The 23,717-nt window shown below is 43.2% G+C and overlaps 1 long non-coding RNA gene across 1 annotated transcript in view; it reads left to right on the top strand.

Annotated features, from left to right (window-relative positions):
• Window positions 1-23,717, top strand: part of LOC311246379 — a 55,360-nt gene that overhangs the window by 4,850 nt on the left and 26,793 nt on the right. Inside the window, exon 2 of the long non-coding RNA XR_014620804.1 lies at window positions 11,176-11,277. This is a non-coding gene — a long non-coding RNA (uncharacterized lncRNA). The remainder of the gene's footprint in view (window positions 1-11,175; window positions 11,278-23,717) is intronic.

Below are 23,717 nucleotides of genomic sequence, written 5' to 3'. Positions count from 1 at the left end.
CAACAACAACACAACACACATACAGTAGATGGCCTGCCAGTGCACAACAACAACACAACACACATGCAGTAGGTGGCCTGCCAGTGGACAACAACAACACACATGCAGTAGGTGGCCTGCCAGTGCACAACAACAACACAACACAACACACATGCAGTAGATGGCCTGCCAGTGCACAACAACAACACAACACACATACAGTAGGTGGCCTGCCAGTGGACAACAACAACACACATGCAGTAGGTGGCCTGCCAGTGCACAACAACAACACAACACAACACACATGCAGTAGATGGCCTGCCAGTGCACAACAACAACACAACACACATACAGTAGGTGGCCTGCCAGTGCACAACAACAACACACATGCAGTAGGTGGCCTGCCAGTGCACAGCAACACACATACAGTAGGTGGCCTGCCAGTGCACAACAACACACATACACAAGGTGGCCTGCCAGTGCACAACAACACACATACAGTAGGTGGCCTGCCAGTGCACAACAACACACATGCAGTAGGTGGCCTGCCAGTGCACAACAACACACATGCAGTAGGTGGCCTGCCAGTGCACAACAACACACATACAGTAGGTGGCCTGCCAGTGCACAACAACTACACACATGCAGTAGGTGGCCTGCCAGTGCACAACAACACACATGCAGTAGGTGGCCTGCCAGTGCACAACAACACACATGCAGTAGGTGGCCTGCCAGTGCACAACAACAACACACATGCAGTAGGTGGCCTGCCAGTGCACAACAACAACACACATGCAGTAGGTGGCCTGCCAGTGCACAACAACAACACACATGCAGTAGGTGGCCTGCCAGTGCACAACAACACACATACAGTAGGTGGCCTGCCAGTGCACAACAACACACATGCAGTAGGTGGCCTGCCAGTGCACAACAACAACACACATGCAGTAGGTGGCCTGCCAGTGCACAACAACAACACACATGCAGTAGGTGGCCTGCCAGTGCACAGCAATACACATACAAACTAAAGCAGAGGTGAGTAACCTTTGTGGGCACAAGATCTAATTTGCCATTTTCCCAGGCTGGAGAGCTCTACCATGTGACAATGACCACTGCAATACAACTTTATACATGTATACATTATAAATGTTTACTTTAAATGTATACATTTATACTTTATTTATACCTGTCTTTGCACCTCCAGCTAGTTTGAAGTATCTGAATGCAGAGCTGAATCACTAATTCTGGTGTAGCTACTTAAAGGGATAATTACAGTTTTCTTTAACCCTAGCCCTATTTGCTACTTACCAATGAAATTGTGTAGTTGATTGGTAGATATAATCTAATAATAAAGGTATTGATATTAGGAGTAGAGGAATAATAAAGGTATAGATATTAAGAGTAGAGGAATAATAAAGGTATTGATATTAAGAGTAGAGGAATAATAAAGGTATTAATATTAAGAGTAGAGGAATAATAAAGGTATTGATATTAAGAGTAGAGGAATACTAAAGGTATTGATATTAGGAGTAGAGGAATAATAAAGGTATAGATATTAAGAGTAGAGGAATAATATAGGTATTGATATTAAGAGTAGAGGAATAATAAAGGTATTAATATTAAGAGTAGAGGAATTATAAAGGTATTGATATTAAGAGTAGAGGAATAATAAAGGTATTGATATTAGGAGTAGAGGAATAATAAAGGTATAGATATTAAGAGTAGAGGAATAATAAAGGTATTGATATTAAGAGTAGAGGAATAATAAAGATATTGATATTAAGAGTAGAGGAATAATAAAGGTATAGATATTAAGAGTAGATGAATAATAAAGGCCTTTTTTGAACTTGAACTTGAACTTTTTTTGCAAACCAAAATACTATACTTTATACTTATAGCTTGGTCTCTTTTGAAAGATAACATTCTGAAGTTTCTGATACTGTAAAGGAAATTCACTTTTAGTGCTAATTAAATAGAGTAACATAGGTCTGAACTTGAGTTGTAGAAAAACTTGTTACTCACGTTTTTCTGTAGTAGTTGCAATATCCGAAAGTATATTTCCAAAACAATTGGTATGGCTGAGGTCCATAGCCTGGGTCCATAGCCTGACGTGTTGTGTAGTACATGTCCAGATTTCATAAGAATCTGTTCAGAAATGAGTGATTAGGAGCTCAGAAACCCATTTCCTCATTGACTCCAATGCATTTGGCGGAAATGTCTCTTCCTGTTTGCGCTCGTGACTTTTCACCTAGATCCCTGATTCGCTCATCCCCAGTTGGGGTAGCATTTGAAAGCCACACTCATTGGTTATAACCCTGTCCAATAATTTTCAAGATCGCCAAATGATTGTCGGAGCTAGAGCGTCGGGAGTGGTATTCAAAAAAATAAAAAAGTCTGCCGTGTACTTCGGCGCACGCCTCACATATCGGCATGTAACTCGAGTCGAGAACCGCTGAGTGGATTTTATCGCCTGAAGCAATCAATCGACAGGCAACAAATAGGGCTTTAATATATATTAAAAAAAAATGCACACCCGAGCCGCTAGAGGTCGCCAAATCGTCAAAGGGCAAATCGTCCTTAAAACGTCCCAGGGCCGGGTCGGTGCCAGTTAAGACGTTAAGAGTAGAGGAATAACAAGGGTATTGATATTAGGAGTCAATTAATAATAAATGTAGAGGGATAATAAAGGTATTGATATTAGGAGTAGATTATTAATGAAGGTATTGATATTAGGAGTACATAAATAATAAAGAGACTGGGATCAAATCCAGCTGTCAGCGATACCTCCGGCTTGGTCAGCCGTCCCTACTAACACAATTGGCAGTGTTAGCGGGTGGAAAGCCGGTGGGGTATGTGTCCTGGTCGTTGTAAAGTGTGACTCCTACTGGTCGGTCGGGGCTCCTGTGCAGCAGGGAGGGGATCTGGGAAAATAGCGTGAACCTCTGCACGTGTTACGTTCCCCCAGTGAAACTCCTCGCTGTCAGGTGAAAAGAAGCGGCTGGCGACTCCACATGTATCGGAGGAGGCATGTGGTAGTTCTAATCTACACCCTCCCCAGGCCGACAGTGGGGCAATGCGCGCAACGACCAGAAAGGGAATTGGCATAACGACTAAATTGGGATGGGTGAAAAATACAGAAAGCCAATTTTCTTTTTTAAATTAAATTAAAAAATGAAATACAAAAAATGTGTCTCGAGGTTCAAACATTCTTTGTTACAGGACATGTTGCTCAACACTGGGTTTCATGAGACACGGCGGTTGTGTTTCACCAAGGACCCAGAGCGAGCAAGATGGAGAGTAACTAGGCACATTCTACTAGAACAAGGGATGGTTCTGATTTAGCTGATTATGTTGTTGGACTTTTCTCAGCACAATCCATTCCATGCTGTTCCTCACACCTCACACAATTCCTTACATTCCTGATTTCCCCAAGGGGATTAATAAAGGAATATCTTATCTTATACTAGGTTTAAATTATCAAGTTTCAAGTTTATTTGTCACATTCATGATTTTTTACTGGGGGGTGAAAGTCTTGTTTCTTGGCTCCTCAGTCACAGCAACATAGTAATAAAGACAATAAGAACAGTGTAAATCAGTGGTCACCAACCCGTCGATCTTGATCGACTGGTCGATCTTTGAGACCTTCCCTGTAGATCTTTCCCTGAAAAAAAAATGTAAAAAAAATGAGAGTCCACATTACAGTTCTACTTTTGTTTTGATGTGAAAAGTGATGCTGCATAAGATTACTGCACTTAGCACTGACTGAGAAAGTACATATTACAGTTCTACTTTGACAAACATATTACAATTAGCATTTTCTAATGTTAATAATATGAGAGTCCACATTACAGTTAATAATAATAACTTTATTTGTATAGCACTTTTCATACAGAGGTTGCAGTTCAAAGTGCTTCACAACAGTAAAAAATACAGGCATAAGCGAGCATAAAAAGATAGACAGGTAGAATCACAGTGTTTCACATTAGGATCTAGCATCCCAATAGGCTCTCCGCTTACAGTTTTCAGTAACACAAATAGTAAAAATAGTTTAAAATGATTCAGTTTAAAAATAGTAAAATAAAAATAAAATAAAATAAAATAAAAATTATAAAATAGAACGGACATAAAAAATACAGGCATGAGCGAGCATAGCAAGATATGGCAAGTGACAACAATGCATAAAGTTTACAGACAATCCATGCTGATTGATCTGCCATAAGCAAGTGAAAGTTTACAGACAATCCATGCTGATTGATCTGCCATAAGCAAGTGAAAAGTTTACAGACAATCCATGCTGATTGATCTGCCATAAGCAAGTGAAGATTACAGTCTGTTCTAACAAACCAAACTGCCATGTATTAAAGTTTACAGACAATCCATGCTGATTGATCTGCCATAAGCATAAGATTACAGTCTGTTCTAACAAACCAAACTGCCATGTATTAAAGTTTACAGACAATCCATGCTGATTGATCTGCCATAAGCATAGTGTTTCACATTAGGATCTAGCATCCTAATAGGCTCTCTATTCAGTAATTAAAAAGTGCAATAACCGACGGACATAAAAAATACAGGCATGAGCGAGCATAGCAAATAATAAGAATAGTTTAAAATGATTCAGTTTAAAAAAAGTCATCAGTAAGAGGTAAAAAGTGCAATAACCGACACATGAATTTGATAGGCAGTGTAAAAGAGTAGGCAGGGTAAGAATAAATACAAGTTGTGTCAGGATATCCCTGATGTTTCCTCTTGCCTACTCTACTTTTGTTTTGATGTGAGAAGTGATTCTGCATAAGAGGACTGCACTTAGCACTGACTGAGAAAGTACACATTACAGTTCTACTTTATAAAATGCTAATTGTAAATATGTTTGGCAATGTTAATTAATAGGAGAAGGTCCACATTACATTCTACTTTTGTTTTGATGTGAAAAGTGATGCTGCATAAGATGACTGCACTTAGCACTGACTGAGAAAGTACACATTACAGTTCTACTTTATAAAATGCTAATTGTAAATATGTTTGTCAATGTTAATAATATGAGAAAGTCCACATTACAGTTCTACTTTTGTTTTGATGTGAAAAGTGATGCTGCATAAGATGACTGCACTTAGCACTGACTGAGAAAGTACACATTACAATTCTACTTTATAAAATGCTAATTGTAAATATGTTTGTCAATGTTAATAATATGAGAAAGTCCACATTACAGTTCTACTTTTGTTTTGATGTGAAAAGTGATGCTGCATAAGATGACTGCACTTAGCACTGACTGAGAAAGTACACATTACAATTCTACTTTATAAAATGCTAATTGTAAATATGTTTGTCAATGTTAATAATATGAGAAAGTCCACATTACAGTTCTACTTTTGTTTTGATGTGAAAAGTGATGCTGCATAAGATGACTGCACTTAGCACTGACTGAGAAAGTACACATTACAGTTCTACTTTATAAAATGCTAATTGTAAATATGTTTGTCAATGTTAATAATATGAGAAAGTCCACATTACAGTTCTACTTTTGTTTTGATGTGAAAAGTGATGCTGCATAAGATGACTGCCCTTAGCACTGATTGAGAAAGTACATATTACAGTTCTACTTTGACGTTTTAATGTTGGACCAAAGCATTGCATGTAATTAGAATACAGGCAAATAAAAGTAATTTAGTTTAAAGTACAATCTTGGCTGTCTTTTTCTCTCAACGCTTCAATAGGTAGATCTTGCCTTCACCAAAAAAAAAGTGATCTTGGGATTAAAAAGGTTGTTGACCACTGGTGTAAATGATAACAACTATTTAGAATAGCAGCATAGTATTAACAAATAAAATATAAAATATCAATTATAGAATATAAATTATACATGTACTGTGTGCAAAAAATAGAATAGCAAATATAACAGATATTAAATATACATTATACGTGTACTGTGTGCAAATCAGTGGTATGTGCAAGTCAGTAATGTGTGCAAATCAGTAGCAGTAGCAGTGCTATTTGTTCATGAGTCTGACTGCCTGGGGGAAAAAAACTGTCCCAGAGTCTGCAGTACCGTTTGCCAGACGGCATCAGCTGAAACAAGTTTATGGTTGGGGTGGTTAGGGTCCTTAATAATCACGCAGGCTTTGCTGCCACAGCGTCCGTTGTAAATACCCTGGATGGAGGGGAGCTCACAACCACAGATTTTCTGGGTTGTTCGCACAACCCTCTGTAGAGCTTTGCGGTTCAGGGCAGAGCAATTTGTCCATACCAGGCGGTGATGCATCCAGTCAGGATGCTCTCTGTCGAGCCTCTGTAGAAGGCCCTTAGAATCTGTGGGCCCAGGCCGAATTTCTTCTTTTCTGCTGCCTGAGGTGAAAGAGGTGGTGTGCTTTCTTTACCACCTGGCCAGTGTGTACATCCCAGGTGAGGTCCTCAGTGGTGTTCCTCAAGTGAGAAACTTGAAGCTGCTAACTCTCTCCACAGCAGACCTGTCAATGTTGGTGGGGTCCAGCTTTTCTCCCCCTCTCTTGTAGTCCACAACCAGCTCCTTGTCAACTTTGAGAGAGAGGTTGTTCACCCTGCACCACTGCACCAGGTTGTCAATCCCTTCCCTGTAGGCCGCCTCGTCATCATTGGTGATTAGACTGTAGTGTCATCGTTGTCGATTAGACCGCTGTGTCGTCGGCAAACTTAATCACCATGTTGATTGGGTGTACAGAGAGAAGAGGAGGGGGCTCAGACCACAGCCTTGGGGGGCTCCTGTGTTGAGGGTCAGAAGGGCTGAGGTGTTGGGTCCCATCCTCACCACCTGGTGACGATCAGACAGGAGGTCAGGTTGGGGTCAAGTCCCAGGTTCCTAAGTTTGGTGTCAAGTCTGGTGGGGACCATGCTGTTGAATGCTGAGCTGTAGTCAACAAACAGCATCCTCACATATATGAGTTATTTCCCTCCAGGTGGTTGAGGTCACTGTGGAGTGTTGCGGCTATTCCATTGTCGGCGGATCTGTTTTGCCGGTAAACTAATCAGTGAAGGTCTTTTTCGGTGATGGTCGGTAGTCTGCTACAGATTAATTTCTTAACATGCTTCTCAAAACATTTGTGTTATGGTTTGTAACCGACCCCAATCGCACAACACAAGACAGGTATGAGAGTAAGCCAAAACAGGGCATTTATTTATTACATAACAAAAAGCGGCACAGTCCCTTTAAGGGAGAACACAAAAACACTAGAGTCAAAGAAATCTGGAAAATGCGGCACTGTGCCTTTAAGAGGCGAACAGGCTAAGGGACTAAGGCTAAGGGACAGGGCCAGGGCTAAATGTCAAGGACCAGGACCAGGGGCACTGGAGAGGGGGACAGGGACAGAGGCCCGGAGAGGCGGGCTGGAGACAGGGACAGAGAACAGGGTTAAGGCCTTGGACAGGGCAAGGGCCAGAGCTGCTTACAGGGATGAGGACAGGGTTCCGACGGCGGAGGCCGGGCACGGGGACAGGGGCCCGACGGCGGAGGCCTGGCACGGGAACAGGGGCCCGACGGCGGAGGCCTGGCACGGGGACAGGGGCCCGACAGCGGGGGCCTGGCACGGGGACAGGGGCCCGACGGCGGAGGCCTGGCACGGGGACAGGGGCCCGACGGCGGGGGCCTGGCACGGGGACAGGGGCCCGACGGCGGAGGCCTGGCACGGGGACAGGGGCCCGACAGTGGGGGCCGGGCACGGAGATCCTTCTCCCGTCCCTACACAGAGTAGGGCTCTGCTGCTCAGGAAGGAATCCTCCTCCTCGGATGCTGCAGACGGGCAGCGCAGAACAAAGGGGGTCCCAGGGGAACGGGATGGGAACAAGCCATCCTCCCGTGGAATACTAGGGAGCGACGACAAGCCTGGGTCCAAGGGGAACGGGATGGGCACACGCCGTCCTCCCGTGGAATACTAGGGAGCGACGACGAGCCTCACCCCAGGAACGAGGATCACGAAGAGACGCCTTCCTCCCGTGGAATCGGGAGCGATGGCGAGCCGGCTTGACATCTGGAGTGGGAACACTGGAAAACCTCCCGTAGAGAATTAGAGAGCGAAGACGGTGTCCCACTCCAGGCAAACGGCAACAGGTGGTGATGGCTGGCACGTCGTCTCACGCCGGAGACGCGGCAGGTGATGGTAACGTACAGGATGGTAACGTACAGAACTCCATGAACACAGAGTCCAGAACACAGAACGACCCAACAAGGACTGGAGGGGAGGTCCAGGTATATAAAGCCCTCTGGGGCGCTAATCACAAACTATGACAGCTGCGTGAAGGTAGTCCAAGGGTGGGGGCTGGTGAAGGACAATTTGCTCACTATGGGAGTGAGGACAACATGGCGCCAGTCATTCAGACACGTTACCTTGTTATTTTTTGGCACCGGCACAATGGTGGATGACATGTGCTCCGCACACGTTCTGATCACTTGACCTGGGATGCCCTCTGGTCCAGCTGCTTGTGTACGTTGATGCGCTTGAATACCTTCAGTCAGCCACTCGTTTCAGCGGTGGAGGGGACTTGTCCAGCTCGTTGGTTGTGCCCCTGCCTTTCCTTTTATTAAGGTCCGATATTGTGTGTAATCCTTGCCACGCGCTATGTAGGCATTACTGCTTAGTTGTAGTAAGACATAAGGTCCAGCTAGTTAGCCACAAAGCAATGACAAGTCAACAGGCTCAAGTTCAGTTGTCTTCAGTAGTATTTCCATTTTAGGTAACTTTGTACTTCTACTCCACTACATTTCAAAGGAAATATCCTACTTTGTACTCCACTACAGTTACAGTTACAGTTACAGTAGTGGTTAGAACCAGAATCAAGTGAATTCTCCCAAGCAGTGATACCATCGTGTGCTCGCACTTTTGAGCCTATACAGTTAGTAGCAAATACTTTTCGACTTAACCTTAACCAGACTGAAGCAGAGTACCTCCAGAGTACTATACTACCTGGGTATTTATAATTCTACTTACGCAAAGGAATTCACATTAAAAACTCCCACCCGCCACAGTCACAAGAGATTTCCAGCAGGGAAACATGACTCTCAAAGAGACACACAGGACACAGAAGGATTCTGTTCAGCCATTCATCCCCTCACTGCTCTCTAATAGTGTTTGATGGATGATGGTCCTGTTCCTCTCTCTTATTGTCCTCCTGCCAACTCCTACACAGAAGGTCCCTCCTGGGAGAAGACACGTCCCTCATGATGACCCTGCACTCCTCCTTTTATTTCCACACTCACCATAACTCAGGGGGGCGTTTCATCCGCGGGGGGGAAGACAAATTAGCGACACATGAGTGTTTATAGGTTTTTCCCCTGAGGTGTGTTAAACGAACAGTGGTGTTGATTTAACTAACGTCCTCCCTCCGTCTGAACACATCGCTGGGCTTTTGTTTGCATGTAGTGATACTGTGTAACTCTATAAGCCCTATAAGCAAACACTATGTGAGTGGCTTAGGGCCCCAACAACACTTCCTCCAAGTATCAAGTGGTGTTTTAAGGTTGACAACGTTCTGCAAGGATGATCTCCAAGCCTGACGTAATATTTTCTCCGTTTGATATATGTTCTAAGATAGACCAACTAACTTTTCTAGATGATTTATTAGGATATCATGGTCGGTTGTGTCGAACGCTGCGCTTAGATCTAATAGATGAGAATTTTAACTTTATTTGCATCTGAGTTTAGTCTGAGGTCACTAATTGTTTTAGTAAGAGCAGTTTCAGTGCTATGGTGCGTTCTGAATGAAATTCATCCATGATGTTGTTTTATTTGAGAAATGAGTTTATTTGTATTGAGACCATTTTGCTGATGAATGGGAGGTTGGATATCGGCCTATAGTTGGTCAGTACATTACTGTCTAGTTTGGGCTTTTTTAGTAAGGGTCTTACGACGGCTGTTTTGAATGCATCTGGGAAAATGCCTGTCAGAAGCGATGTATTTATAATCTTTAGGACAATACTCTTGAATATTCACTTAGAAATTGCTGTGGGTATAGGGTCAATACAGGAAGTGGAGGAGTTCCATTCCATGACAGTTTTATAAAGCTCAGTTGAATTTTCCTATGATTACTTTTTGCAGGGTTTGCTGATGGTATCTGTGTTTGCACCAGGACTAATGCTGGCTCTAATTGAAGTTATTTAGTTATTGAAGAATAATGTGAATTCTTCATATTTTGATGGAGAGGACTGTGGAGGGGTGGGGGCAGTGTTGAGTAGCTGGTTGATGGCGGAGAATAATAATAAAGAGTTTCCAGAATTCTCTGTGTTAATCTTGGAAATGAATGTAGTAACTATGTGGGCCTTGTTCCAATATGAATCAACCATAGTGTGATGTAGTCACTATGTGGGCCTCGTTCCAACATGAATCAACCATAGTTGATAGTTCTGCTCGGCTGCACCACGGTGACCACGCCTGTGGAACAGCCTCCCCATCCAGCTGAGGGCACCACAGAGCCTGGACTCTTTTAAAGCAGGCCTGAAAAATCTATTTCAAAAGGCCTTTGATTGCTAGCTTTTTCTTTTTTTCATGTGATTTTTTTTGCTGTTTTTACTACTGTATGTTCTATTTTTATTTTATTTTTATTCTGTATTTTATTTTATTATTATTAATAATTATTTAATTGTTTAAACTATGTTTTAGCCCTGTAGCACTTTGGGATCCTAGTGAACGAAAAGTGCAATACAAATACAAATTCTTATTATTATTATTATTATTATTATTATTATTATTATTATTATTATTATTATTATTATTATTATTATTATTATTATTATTATTATTATTATTATTATTATTATTATTATTATTATTATTATTATTATTATTATTATTATTATTATTATTATTATTATTATTATTATTATTATTATTATTATTATTATTATTATTATTATTATTATTATTATTATTATTATTATTATTATTATAGTGTGATGTAGTCACTATGAGCTAGGCCTTGTTCAAATATGAATCAACCATAGTGTGATGTAGTCACTATGTGGGCCCTGTTCCAACATAAATCAACCATAGTTCTTGCAAATGTGCATATCCTTTTTCAAGAAATAATGCATTAAGCCTGGACAAAAAGCAGTAAAGACCACTTGTAGAATCTAAATATTATCAATCAGCATGGACATCAAGACCACTTGTAAAATCTTGGTGGACTAAGAACAAACCAACCAAGTCATCGACTAATGCCTTCCCTCCACAGGAAACGGAGGGAGCCACCGCCACGAGGTCACTGATGAATACGATGACGTTACACCAACGCCAGACTACGACTACAACGCTACCTTCGATTACATATTTTACAGTAAGTAATCTAAGAGTAATCAGGCGGATATTGCATGCCTAAGTCAAGAATTAGTACTGTAAGTATATTATATCCAGTGTGTTGAAAGTATTTGGTATTATATTAATTAACTTTGAGAAAACCAGCACATTGGGCGGCTAGGTGGCGCAGTGGGCAAGGCGCTCGCCACCAACGCAGGAGATGCTGGGTTTGAGCCCAGCTCTCGCCGTTGCTACCAGCTTGGCTGGTCGTTCATACTAATACAATTGGCAGTATTAGGGGGTGGTAAGCTGGTGGATGGGGATCGGATGTTGTGGACAGCGACTCCTACAGGTCGGTTGGTGCGCCTGCGCAGTAGAATCAGGAAGCGACGAGGGCGGCGTGTCCCTCCCACGCAGACCCTCGCCGCTGAGAGATCGCGCTGTGCAGGTGAAAAAAGATGCGACGGCTGCCTCCTCGAGTACCGGAGGGCACACGTGATGCAAGGCTTCGTCCACATTGCAGCCGGCTTGTGGGAGGCATGGCCTAACAGCGTTCGAGACAGGGGAGGGTAGAATTGGACAATACGAAATTGGGGAAGGGAGAAAAATAGAAAATGGGGAGAAAAAGTAGATACAAAAAAAGAGAAAACCAGCACCATGACACACACACAACTCTATATCCCGGCCCCTAGGCACCTACTTCTACCTGTCTACCTGCTCCTACCTGTCTACCTGCACAATGCAGGCACACACCTCGCCTCCCGCGGCAGTCCTGAACCTCCACCTCCTGGCCCACACACACTACTACTACTGCTACTACTACTACTATTACCACCACCACTACTACTACTACTACTACTACTACTACTACTACTACTACTACTACTACTACTACTACTACTACTACTACTACTGCTACTGCTATTACTACTACATTTACATTTTCATTTAGTCATTTAGCTGATGCTTTTAAAACCAAAGTTCTGTACGACAAGTCAGCAGGAAGGGTACAACTCTTTCAGAGTAACAATGTTCATCAAACAGTGTTGAAACTTGGGCGCTGCAGTGTTGAGTGCATATTATTATAGTAGGAAGCGTGCATGATAGAAGACAGTAAGAAGGGGGCGGTTAGGTGGTCGAGTGGAGATTGCGTTCGTCACCAGCCCCGGAGCTGTGAGCTTGGTTCGCCTGTTCGAATCCAGCTCACAGCTCCGGGGTTGTCACCAGCTTGGCTGGCCGTCTGCACTGATACAATTGGCTGTATCAGAGGGTGGGAGAAGCTGGCGGGGTGGGTCCGGGTCGTTGTAAACAGCGACTCCTACAGTTCGGTCGGGGCGCCTGCTAAGCGCGGATTGGACGTGAGGGGGATAGTGTGGTCCTCCCACACGCTACGCCCTCTCAATGAGAATCCGCGCTGCCAGGTGAAAAGAAGCGGTGATTGGCTGGACGTGTGTCGGAGGAAGCACGTGGTAGCCTCCACTCTCCCAAATGATCTGACTGTGGGGGGTAAAGCGCAGCGACCAGGAAGGGACTGGGAATTGGCATACGACTAACATTGGGATGGGAGAAAATCGGAGGAAAATGGAGGGGGAAAAAGACAAAAAAAAAAAAAAAAGAAGACAGTAAGAAGGTTCGTAAAGAATTTGTTTTATTTCAGATATTGATTGAAGAAATGAGTTTTTAGTCGACGGCGAAAGATTGGTCAGGTTTCGGCTGTGCTAACTGTGGTGGGGAGTTTGTTCCACCATTGTGGAGTGAGGACCAAGAATAGCCGGCTTCTCTTTGATGACCCTCCAGGAGCTCGGATAGGAGTGGGTCTGAGGTGGCCAGAAGATGTAGAGCGGAGGGGTCTTGAGGGTGTGTAGTTAGAGACTATTGACCGGAGGTAGGCGGGAGCCATTCCCTTTGCTGCATGATATGCCAGGTCGAGGACATTGAAGCGGATTCGTGTGGTGATGGGGAGCCAGTGCAGGTCCAAGGCGAGGCGAGACATGAGTCTGTTGCTTGGACAAGGAGTTGAGTGGCTTCTTTTATTTATTTATTTCTTTTAATTTATTTTTCCTTTTTTCAAAACAAACAAAACACAATACAATAATACAATAAAACACAAGATATCACAGGACAAAACTTCAATAATATTAACTGCAATAACGATAACAAAAATAATAATAAATACAAAATACAGAGTAAAATTTTAAAACAATACAAACACCACAAAATACATTAGACATTTCCTCCCCCACTCCCACCCCCCTCTGGCTGCAGTAACGCCCACCAGAATGATTATTTTCTGTTGTATGGATGCTGGTAGCAATGATATATCGTTCAGAAGTAGTGTTGCTGCCGTAAGTTGGATTGTTAGGTTACATATGTTTGAAAGTTTAGTCGTTATGGATTTCCAAAAACGAGCTACTGGTGGGAAATCCGAAAATATGTGCATATAAATGCCAGTGGCCCTCAGAGAGCACAAAGTGTACCGAGAGTCAGTCACCAGTCTCATAGCAAACAGCTTCCTAGGTGTGAGATATGTCCTATGAATATAATTAAAATGTATTTGCTGGTGATTAGGGTTGCGGGAGGCTAATGTAACATTTGTCCAAACATCATCCCAGTCAAACTCAGAGTCTAATTCTGGGATGTCCCCTCGCCAGATTGTATCTACTGATACGTTTTTATATGTGGATTTGATTAAGAGTGTATACAAATCTGAGACAAACCCTCTTGAGGTTGTCCTGTCTCCGATAAGCCTGACAAAAGGGTGTGGGTGCAACGCTTGAGCCCACGGCACGCCATGAGCCTTGAGCGCCGACCATAGTTGCAAGTAGAGGAAGAATGATTCGCTGGGTAGATCATAAAACTCTCTTACGTCCTGAAATGCTCAAAGGCTGTTTTTATCATATATATCCTCCAGAGTATGAACTCCCCTCCTCTCCCATTGAGGAATATTAACAGGTTTGTGCCCAACAAGTAGTTGCTGGTTATGAAAAATTGGAGAGTCGAGGTGCCATGGACATTTGATAGCACAAGACCTCTGAACGTTACACCATGTTTGAATTACGTGGGAAATGATCGGTCCATATCGTAATTGGCATTTTGATATATAGGGATATTGGAATATACTACATCCTGTATAGTCTGTAGTTGTGGTGAGACCGCTGCTGCTTCTAAGGAGCACCAAGACACCGCAATTTCAGGGTCAAACCAGCTTATCAGGGGTCTCAGCGAGAAGGACCAGAAGTACAACTTAAAATCGGGGATGGCCAAGCCCCCATCCTGTTTCCTACGTTGAGTGGTAGTTCTTTTGATTCTTGGGCGTTTGTTATTCCAAATAAATTTAGATATCATAGTTTCTGTCTTGCGGTAGTGGTCTATTGGAGGAGGCAGGGGGAGCATTGAGCTAACAAAATGTATCCTAGGTAGTATGTTCATTTTGATTATGGATGCTTGGGCCTGTAATGTTCTAGGAATGCTCGGCCATCTATTCAGATCTTGGTGTATTTTATTATATGTACCTGTGAAGTTATATTTAGTTGTCTGATTTAGTGTGGGAAAAATCTCTATGCCCAAGTACTTAAAGTGTTCAACTATGGGGATGTCAGCTGGTAGTTGCACCGCTTTGGCCAACTCATTAACCTCTTAAGCCCGGAGCCCTATTTTCTGAAAATCTGCCTAAAATACATACCTAAGTAAATGGAATATTGCTCCACTACAAGGTCCATTTGCATATTCTTGGTATCTAGGGACATCTATGGACCTCAGTGAATGTATTCCCACTGTCAGAAATATTGTGTCTATTACTAGGCTTGCTTAAATTGTGATGAAACAAATGAGAATATGAATTATGATTCATACAGTGAATGACAGTGAATAACACCATGCTAAAAATTACTAGACATGAAAAACTGCCACTGATCTCCTTCTTGAGATCATGTGTACAAAAAAATCGAAGGAAATGAATAAAGGGAAGATGATTAAACAGAAGGTTTTGTAGATACAGTACTGAATTCTCCCATCCGGACCAATGCAATTTGAAATATTATAGAATAGCAGGCTTATAAATTACCTTAGTATAGCCAATTCGCACATTTATGGATTGTGCCAAATCTTATATTTCAAATGCCGAGTTCAATTTAGAAAAAAACTACTATTCCCGATATTCAAATTTTTCAAAATGGTCGACTTTCACAAACGATACCACACCCAAACGAAAACGAAAATCAATCTACCAGTAATAACACTTTAACCTATTGGTAAACTAACGTATTGATGATAATATACATTATAACTGCTGTTGTGACATGGTTATGATGTTTATACTTGAATACGTTTGAAAAATTAAACGCTACTTTTGTCAAACAGTCTGGAGAGATTGATTTATGACGTGATGTCATTTTGGGGCCGGTACCGGTCTCGTCGGGCTTAAGAGGTTAACCTCTTCGCCCGTGCGGTCCATCCAGATTGTTCTATAAAAGTAGCGTTTTTATTTTATTTTCTTTTTATCCGCTTTTTCTCCTTATTTTTCTATTTTTCTCCCATCCCAATTTCGCCTCACCAATTCTCCCTTCAATTCTCCCCTCCCCTGTCTAGAACGTTGCTAGACTATGCCTCCCACTGGTCGGCTGCAGTGAGGACCAAGCCTTGCATCACGTGTCCCCTCCGGTACACGAGGAGGCAGCTGTCGCATCTTTTCACCTGTACAGCGCGATCTCTGTGGCGAGGAGTAATGCGTGGGAGGCTCACGCTGCCCCCGATGCTTCCTGATTCTGCTGCACAGACGCACCAACCGACCTGTAGGAGTCGCTGTGCACAACGTCCAATCCCCACCCACCAGCTTTCCCACCCCTAACACTGCCAATTGTGTTAGTATGAACGACCAGCCAAGCTGGTAGCAACGCCGAGAGCTGGGCTCGATCCCAGCATATCCTGCGTTAGTGGCGAGCGCCTTGCCCACTGCGCCACTTAGCCGCCCCATAGCGTTTTTATTTTCAAACGTTTCAAAAGTATAAACATCGTAACCATGTCACAACAGCATTTATAATGTATATTATCATCAATACGTTAGTTTAGGAATAGGTTAAAGTGTTATTAGATCGATTTTCCTTCTCGAAATGTCAATGTTATTTCGCGAGAGGCGACCATTTTGGAACCCCTTGAATCATGGAAATTGTAGTTTCTTTGCGGCCATTTTGTAGCGGATATCCAGAGCAAAACTACACTTCCTGAAAGGTTCTATGGGGTTCAAGGTTCATAGTTATGTATGCATTATATTAATAACTCTTATTATTCGGGATAATATACCACAACATGTAACATTATTGACAAATATTGAAACTACATGCGTGTTGTTGTAGCCACCGGGTAAATCGCGATTTTTTATTAGTTTGTCATGACAAACCAATTACATAATCCAACATATGTGTAAAGGCACAACATATTCCAGTTAACAGTATATTTTTTTAATGATTCGTTACGGCGCAATCAATACTTCCATGCGTTCGGGACCTCCATGTTTTGGGGGTATTCATCAGAAAAATCGGATCTGGGATTCGGCTCCCATCAGTCGGGCAAGAACTGCGGGTTTTCAGCCTCTCTCCTCTCTCCTGGAGCTTAAGGGGGAGCCGCGCTCGGCCAATCAGAGAAACGCGGAAGGCGCTCGGCCAATCAGAGCAACGCGGAAGCGCAAGTTGGTTGCCTAAAGTGTTCACGCGGACTGGAACCCCACATCAGTGCCTCGCCTCCATATACTGAACTAATCCTCCCGTAAACCACTCCCTCCAACTCCTCCTCGCACAATCCTGCCTCCTCATCCTCAACAGCATCGCCCCCAGCTCTCTCAGCTCACATTGGTCAGATTAGTCAGCTCACATTAGTCAGCTCACATTGGTCACATTGATCAGCTCACATTGATCAGCTCACATTGGTCACATTGGTCAACTCACAATGGTCAACTCACATTGAACAGCTCAAATTGGTCACATTGGCTTAGGCGCTCGTTCGAAGTCGGTTAAGGTTAGAGTTTGTCTTAGAGCATGGCCATAGAACGCCTGCCCTGATTCCGACGGTTAAGCTTAGGTACTCTTTCGAAGTTGGTTAAGGTTAGAGTTTGTCTTAGAGCATGGCGATAGAACGCCAGGTGCTTTGCAGGCTGTTCGACGCGGAAATGGGCAAAGACACAGCTCGTCACGCTATTGGGCGCACATGTCACATGACCAGAAACGTCAGTGGCCAATCAGATTAGCAAATCGCCGAACTCCGTTGTAGAAAATATAGACGCCCCCCACCTGGCCACTCTGGTGAATACCCTGCCCCTTGCTGGCCACTCTGGTGAATACCCTGCCCCCTGCTGGCCACTCTGGTGAATACCCTTCCCCCTGCTGGCCACTCTGGTGAATACCCTGTCCCCTGCTGGCCACTCTGTTGAATACCCTTCCCCCTGCTGGCCACTCTGGGGAATACCCTGCCCCCTGTTGGCCACTCTGGTGTTGATCAGAGGTGCTCAGCCACTTCCACCCAATGCACTCACTCCTTACCCATCCCACTTGCAAAGTACATGTTTAGTATGATAGTCATTAATATGCTGTAAATGTAACCTAAAATAACTCTTTACCAAAACTTAAGTTGTACTTAATTAAACGTATTAAGAGTGTAGTGTACTATTTCGGTAAGCAAAAGTAACCAAAAATACATCAAAAGTCATTTCAATATATTTAACTCACACACTGGATAACACACGTATAACTTAAGTGGTTTCAATTTAACACAACTTTAGTATACTTTCTTTTTTTAAAGATGTATTTTTAGCGTTTTTCCAGCTTTTTCATGGTCAGACATGACCAACAGAGGAGGAGAGGGTGAACGGGAGAAGACATGCAACAAATTATCCCCCGGGAGCGGGAGGTGAACCCGGGACGCGTGAATACTTTACCCAAGGCAGTTGACACTGCTATATGACACTGCTATAGTCTGTAACTGTCAAGAAGATCTACAGGACATGATGAATAAGCTGAATGTCGAATGCAAAAACTATGGAATGTCGCTAAACACAAAGAAAACTAAAGTAATGATCATTGAAAAAACACCAGGAACTGTTTGTAAAATACAGGTGGATGGAGAAAAACTTGAACAAGTGAAGGAGTACATGTACCTTGGAAGCTGGATCAGTGAAGGTGGAAGAGCTAACATGGACATTAAGAGAAGAACCGGAATTGCAAAGGGCGCATTCTGGAACCATAAAGAATTATTGAGAAGAAACATAAGTTGGAAAACGAAGACCAGGATTTTGGAAACGTATGTTATGTCAGTCTTTTCATACGGAGCAGAAGCATGGACGCTGAATGAAGAGGCAAAGAGGATGATAGACTCTTTTGAAATGTGGACGCTGAGGAAGATGCTGAAGATAACATGGAAGGATAAGATCAATAATGAGGAGGTACTGAGAAGAGCGGATATGCAGCTGCTGGAGAGGTTGAAAAAGAGAAAGATGGAGTTGTGCGGGCATGTTCTGAGAGGATCCAGCGGGGAGATGTTCAAGAAGGTGGTGATGGGGAAGGTGGATGGAAAGAGAGGAAGTGGAAGACCAAGAAGAGGCTGGGTAGACGACGTCTGTGATTGGAGCGGAGTGAGAGGTGGAGTCACGGAGTTGGAGAGAAGAAGTGGGCACAGAATGGGTTGGAGAGTGATAGGCAACCTTCGGAACGAAGAAGCCACCTAATGATGATGAGTTGTCCTTCCGCGTTCGGTTTGCGCACCCTGATTGGCCTCTCAGCGCCCAATCGACTATCGCCGTGCATCAGCTTTCAGTTCCACAGCCCAAGTCCTCTATATTAACGGCTTGCTAATTCTGCCTCTACTAACAGCCTGCATTATCCAATTCATATCAATCGAAATAACGTATCTCTCTATATTAACGGCTCGCTAGTTCTGCCTCTACCAACAGCCTGCATTATCCAATTCATATCAATCCTCTCTATATTAACACTTTGAGCGCCACGCCTGGTTTTCCTTTTTACCGGCTGAATGCCACCATCGGCGCCAATGTTAACGTTAATATCGCCTAATCTATGTTTTAAATTATGGCTATGTGTCTAATCTGCCCATCGCATTATCAAAGACTATTTTCCAGTCAGTACTGTCAAGGCAGATTGTTTTTTTATCTCGTCGTTTCCGTTTCAGAGCAGTTAGAAAAGCCCCCGTTTTGATATAAAAAACAGCTCATTCTGGAGCATTCTATGAAAATCGTCTTTTAGTGGAATATTCCACAACGTTGATATTCGTCTGCCTTTTTATGAATCGTTTTCAAATAAACGCTAGATGATCAATATTATACGTGCACGCAAGCACATTACGGCCGCGCACGGATAATCGCCTCGTTGATTTCCTTTCTGACTTTTACAGTAAAACCGAAAGAAGACATTTCACAAAACAGCCTATATCTTCATCAAACTTACTCTGATTATCCTAACACTGATAACATAGAGTCCTTACCTGACATCAGATGGTATCCAACTGGTATATTCCAATTCCTGATCCAATTCCAATTCCTGATTAAGAGTGTATACAAATCTGAGACAAACCCTCTTGAGGTTGTCCTGTCTCCGATAAGCCTGACAAAAGGGTGTGGGTGCAACGCTTGAGCCCACGGCACGCCATGAGCCTTGAGCGCCGACCATAGTTGCAAGTAGAGGAAGAATGATTCGCTGGGTAGATCATAAAACTCTCTTACGTCCTGAAATGCTCAAAGGCTGTTTTTATCATATATATCCTCCAGAGTATGAACTCCCCTCCTCTCCCATTGAGGAATATTAACAGGTTTGTGCCCAACAAGTAGTTGCTGGTTATGAAAAATTGGAAAGTCGAGGTGCCATGGACATTTGATAGCACAAGACCTCTGAACGTTACACCATGTTTGAATTACGTGGGAAATGATCGGTCCATATCGTAATTGGCATTTTGATATATAGGGATATTGGAATATACTACATCCTGTATAGTCTGTAGTTGTGGTGAGACCGCTGCTGCTTCTAAGGAGCACCAAGACACCGCAATTTCAGGGTCAAACCAGCTTATCAGGGGTCTCAGCGAGAAGGACCAGAAGTACAACTTAAAATCGGGGATGGCCAAGCCCCCATCCTGTTTCCTACGTTGAGTGGTAGTTCTTTTGATTCTTGGGCGTTTGTTATTCCAAATAAATTTAGATATCATAGTTTCTGTCTTGCGGTAGTGGTCTATTGGAGGAGGCAGGGGGAGCATTGAGCTAACAAAATATATCCTAGGTAGTATGTTCATTTTGATTATGGATGCTTGGGCCTGTAATGTTTTAGGAATGCTCGGCCATCTATTCAGATCTTGGTGTATTTTATTATATGTACCTGTGAAGTTATATTTAGTTGTCTGATTTAGTGTGGGAAAAATCTCTATGCCCAAGTACTTAAAGTGTTCAACTATGGGGATGTCAGCTGGTAGTTGCACCGCTTTGGCCAACTCATTAACCTCTTAAGCCCGGAGCCCTATTTTCTGAAAATCTGCCTAAAATACATACCTAAGTAAATGGAATATTGCTCCACTACAAGGTCCATTTGCATATTCTTGGTATCTAGGGACATCTATGGACCTCAGTGAATGTATTCCCACTGTCAGAAATATTGTGTCTATTACTAGGCTTGCTTAAATTGTGATGAAACAAATGAGAATATGAATTATGATTCATACAGTGAATGACAGTGAATAACACCATGCTAAAAATTACTAGACATGAAAAACTGCCACTGATCTCCTTCTTGAGATCATGTGTACAAAGAAATCGAAGGAAATGAATAAAGGGAAGATGATTAAACAGAAGGTTTTGTAGATACAGTACTGAATTCTCCCATCCGGACCAATGTAATTTGAAATATTATAGAATAGCAGGCTTATAAATTACCTTAGTATAGCCAATTCGCACATTTATGGATTGTGCCAAATCTTATATTTCAAATGCCGAGTTCAATTTAGAAAAAAAACTACTATTCCCGATATTCAAATTTTTCAAAATGGTCGACTTTCACAAACGATACCACACCCAAACGAAAACGAAAATCAATCTACCAGTAATAACACTTTAACCTATTGGTAAACTAACGTATTGATGATAATATACATTATAACTGCTGTTGTGACATGGTTATGATGTTTATACTTGAATACGTTTGAAAAATTAAACGCTACTTTTGTCAAACAGTCTGGAGAGATTGATTTATGACGTGATGTCATTTTGGGGCCGGTACCGGTCTCGTCGGGCTTAAGAGGTTAACCTCTTCGCCCGTGCGGTCCATCCAGATTGTTCTATAAAAGTAGCGTTTTTATTTTCTTTTCTTTTTATCCACTTTTTCTCCTTATTTTTCTATTTTTCTCCCATCCCAATTTCGCCTCACCAATTTTCCCTTCAATTCTCCCCTCCCCTGTCTAGAACGTTGCTAGACTATGCCTCCCACTGGTCGGCTGCAGTGAGGACCAAGCCTTGCATCACGTGTCCCCTCCGGTACACGAGGAGGCAGCTGTCGCATCTTTTCACCTGTACAGCGCGATCTCTCAGTGGCGAGGAGTAATGCGTGGGAGGCTCACGCTGCCCCCGATGCTTCCTGATTCTGCTGCACAGACGCACCAACCGACCTGTAGGAGTCGCTGTGCACAACGTCCAATCCCCACCCACCAGCTTTCCCACCCCTAACACTGCCAATTGTGTTAGTATGAACGACCAGCCAAGCTGGTAGCAACGCCGAGAGCTGGGCTCGATCCCAGCATATCCTGCGTTAGTGGCGAGCGCCTTGCCCACTGCGCCACTTAGCCGCCCCATAGCGTTTTTATTTTCAAACGTTTCAAAAGTATAAACATCGTAACCATGTCACAACAGCATTTATAATGTATATTATCATCAATACGTTAGTTTAGGAATAGGTTAAAGTGTTATTAGATCGATTTTCCTTCTCGAAATGTCAATGTTATTTCGCGAGAGGCGACCATTTTGGAACCCCTTGAATCATGGAAATTGTAGTTTCTTTGCGGCCATTTTGTAGCGGATATCCAGAGCAAAACTACACTTCCTGAAAGGTTCTATGGGGTTCAAGGTTCATAGTTATGTATGCATTATATTAATAACTCTTATTATTCGGGATAATATACCACAACATGTAACATTATTGACAAATATTGAAACTACATGCGTGTTGTTGTAGCCACCGGGTAAATCGCGATTTTTTATTAGTTTGTCATGACAAACCAATTACATAATCCAACATATGTGTAAAGGCACAACATATTCCAGTTAACAGTATATTTTTTTAATGATTCATTACGGCGCAATCAATACTTCCATGCCTCCATGTTTTGGGGGTATTCATCAGAAAAATCGGATCTGGGATTCGGCTCCCATCAGTCGGGCAAGAACTGCGGGTTTTCAGCCTCTCTCCTCTCTCCTGGAGCTTAAGGGGGAGCCGCGCTCGGCCAATCAGAGAAACGCGGAAGGCGCTCGGCCAATCAGAGCAACGCGGAAGCGCAAGTTGGTTGCCTAAAGTGTTCACGCGGACTGGAACCCCACATCAGTGCCTCGCCTCCATATACTGAACTAATCCTCCCGTAAACCACTCCCTCCAACTCCTCCTCGCACAATCCTGCCTCCTCATCCTCAACAGCATCGCCCCCAGCTCTCTCAGCTCACATTGGTCAGATTAGTCAGCTCACATTAGTCAGCTCACATTGGTCACATTGATCAGCTCACATTGATCAGCTCACATTGGTCGCATTGGTCAACTCACAATGGTCAACTCACATTGAACAGCTCAAATTGGTCACATTGGCTTAGGCGCTCGTTCGAAGTCGGTTAAGGTTAGAGTTTGTCTTAGAGCATGGCCATAGAACGCCTGCCCTGATTCCGACGGTTAAGCTTAGGTACTCTTTCGAAGTTGGTTAAGGTTAGAGTTTGTCTTAGAGCATGGCGATAGAACGCCAGGTGCTTTGCAGGCTGTTCGACGCGGAAATGGGCAAAGACACAGCTCGTCACGCTATTGGGCGCACATGTCACATGACCAGAAACGTCAGTGGCCAATCAGATTAGCAAATCGCCGAACTCCGTTGTAGAAAATATAGACGCCCCCCGCCTGGCCACTCTGGTGAATACCCTGCCCCTTGCTGGCCACTCTGGTGAATACCCTGCCCCCTGCTGGCCACTCTGGTGAATACCCTTCCCCCTGCTGGCCACTCTGGTGAATACCCTGTCCCCTGCTGGCCACTCTGTTGAATACCCTTCCCCCTGCTGGCCACTCTGGGGAATACCCTGCCCCCTGTTGGCCACTCTGGTGTTGATCAGAGGTGCTCAGCCACTTCCACCCAATGCACTCACTCCTTACCCATCCCACTTGCAAAGTACATGTTTAGTATGATAGTCATTAATATGCTGTAAATGTAACCTAAAATAACTCTTTACCAAAACTTAAGTTGTACTTAATT

Source organism: Notolepis coatsorum, assembly GCF_963971535.1.
Source record: "Notolepis coatsorum genome assembly, chromosome: 19".
NCBI classification, from domain to species: domain Eukaryota; kingdom Metazoa; phylum Chordata; class Actinopteri; order Aulopiformes; family Paralepididae; genus Notolepis; species Notolepis coatsorum.
The sequence above is the reverse complement of the archived record's forward strand: the minus strand, read 5'-3'. Positions and strand labels throughout refer to the sequence as shown.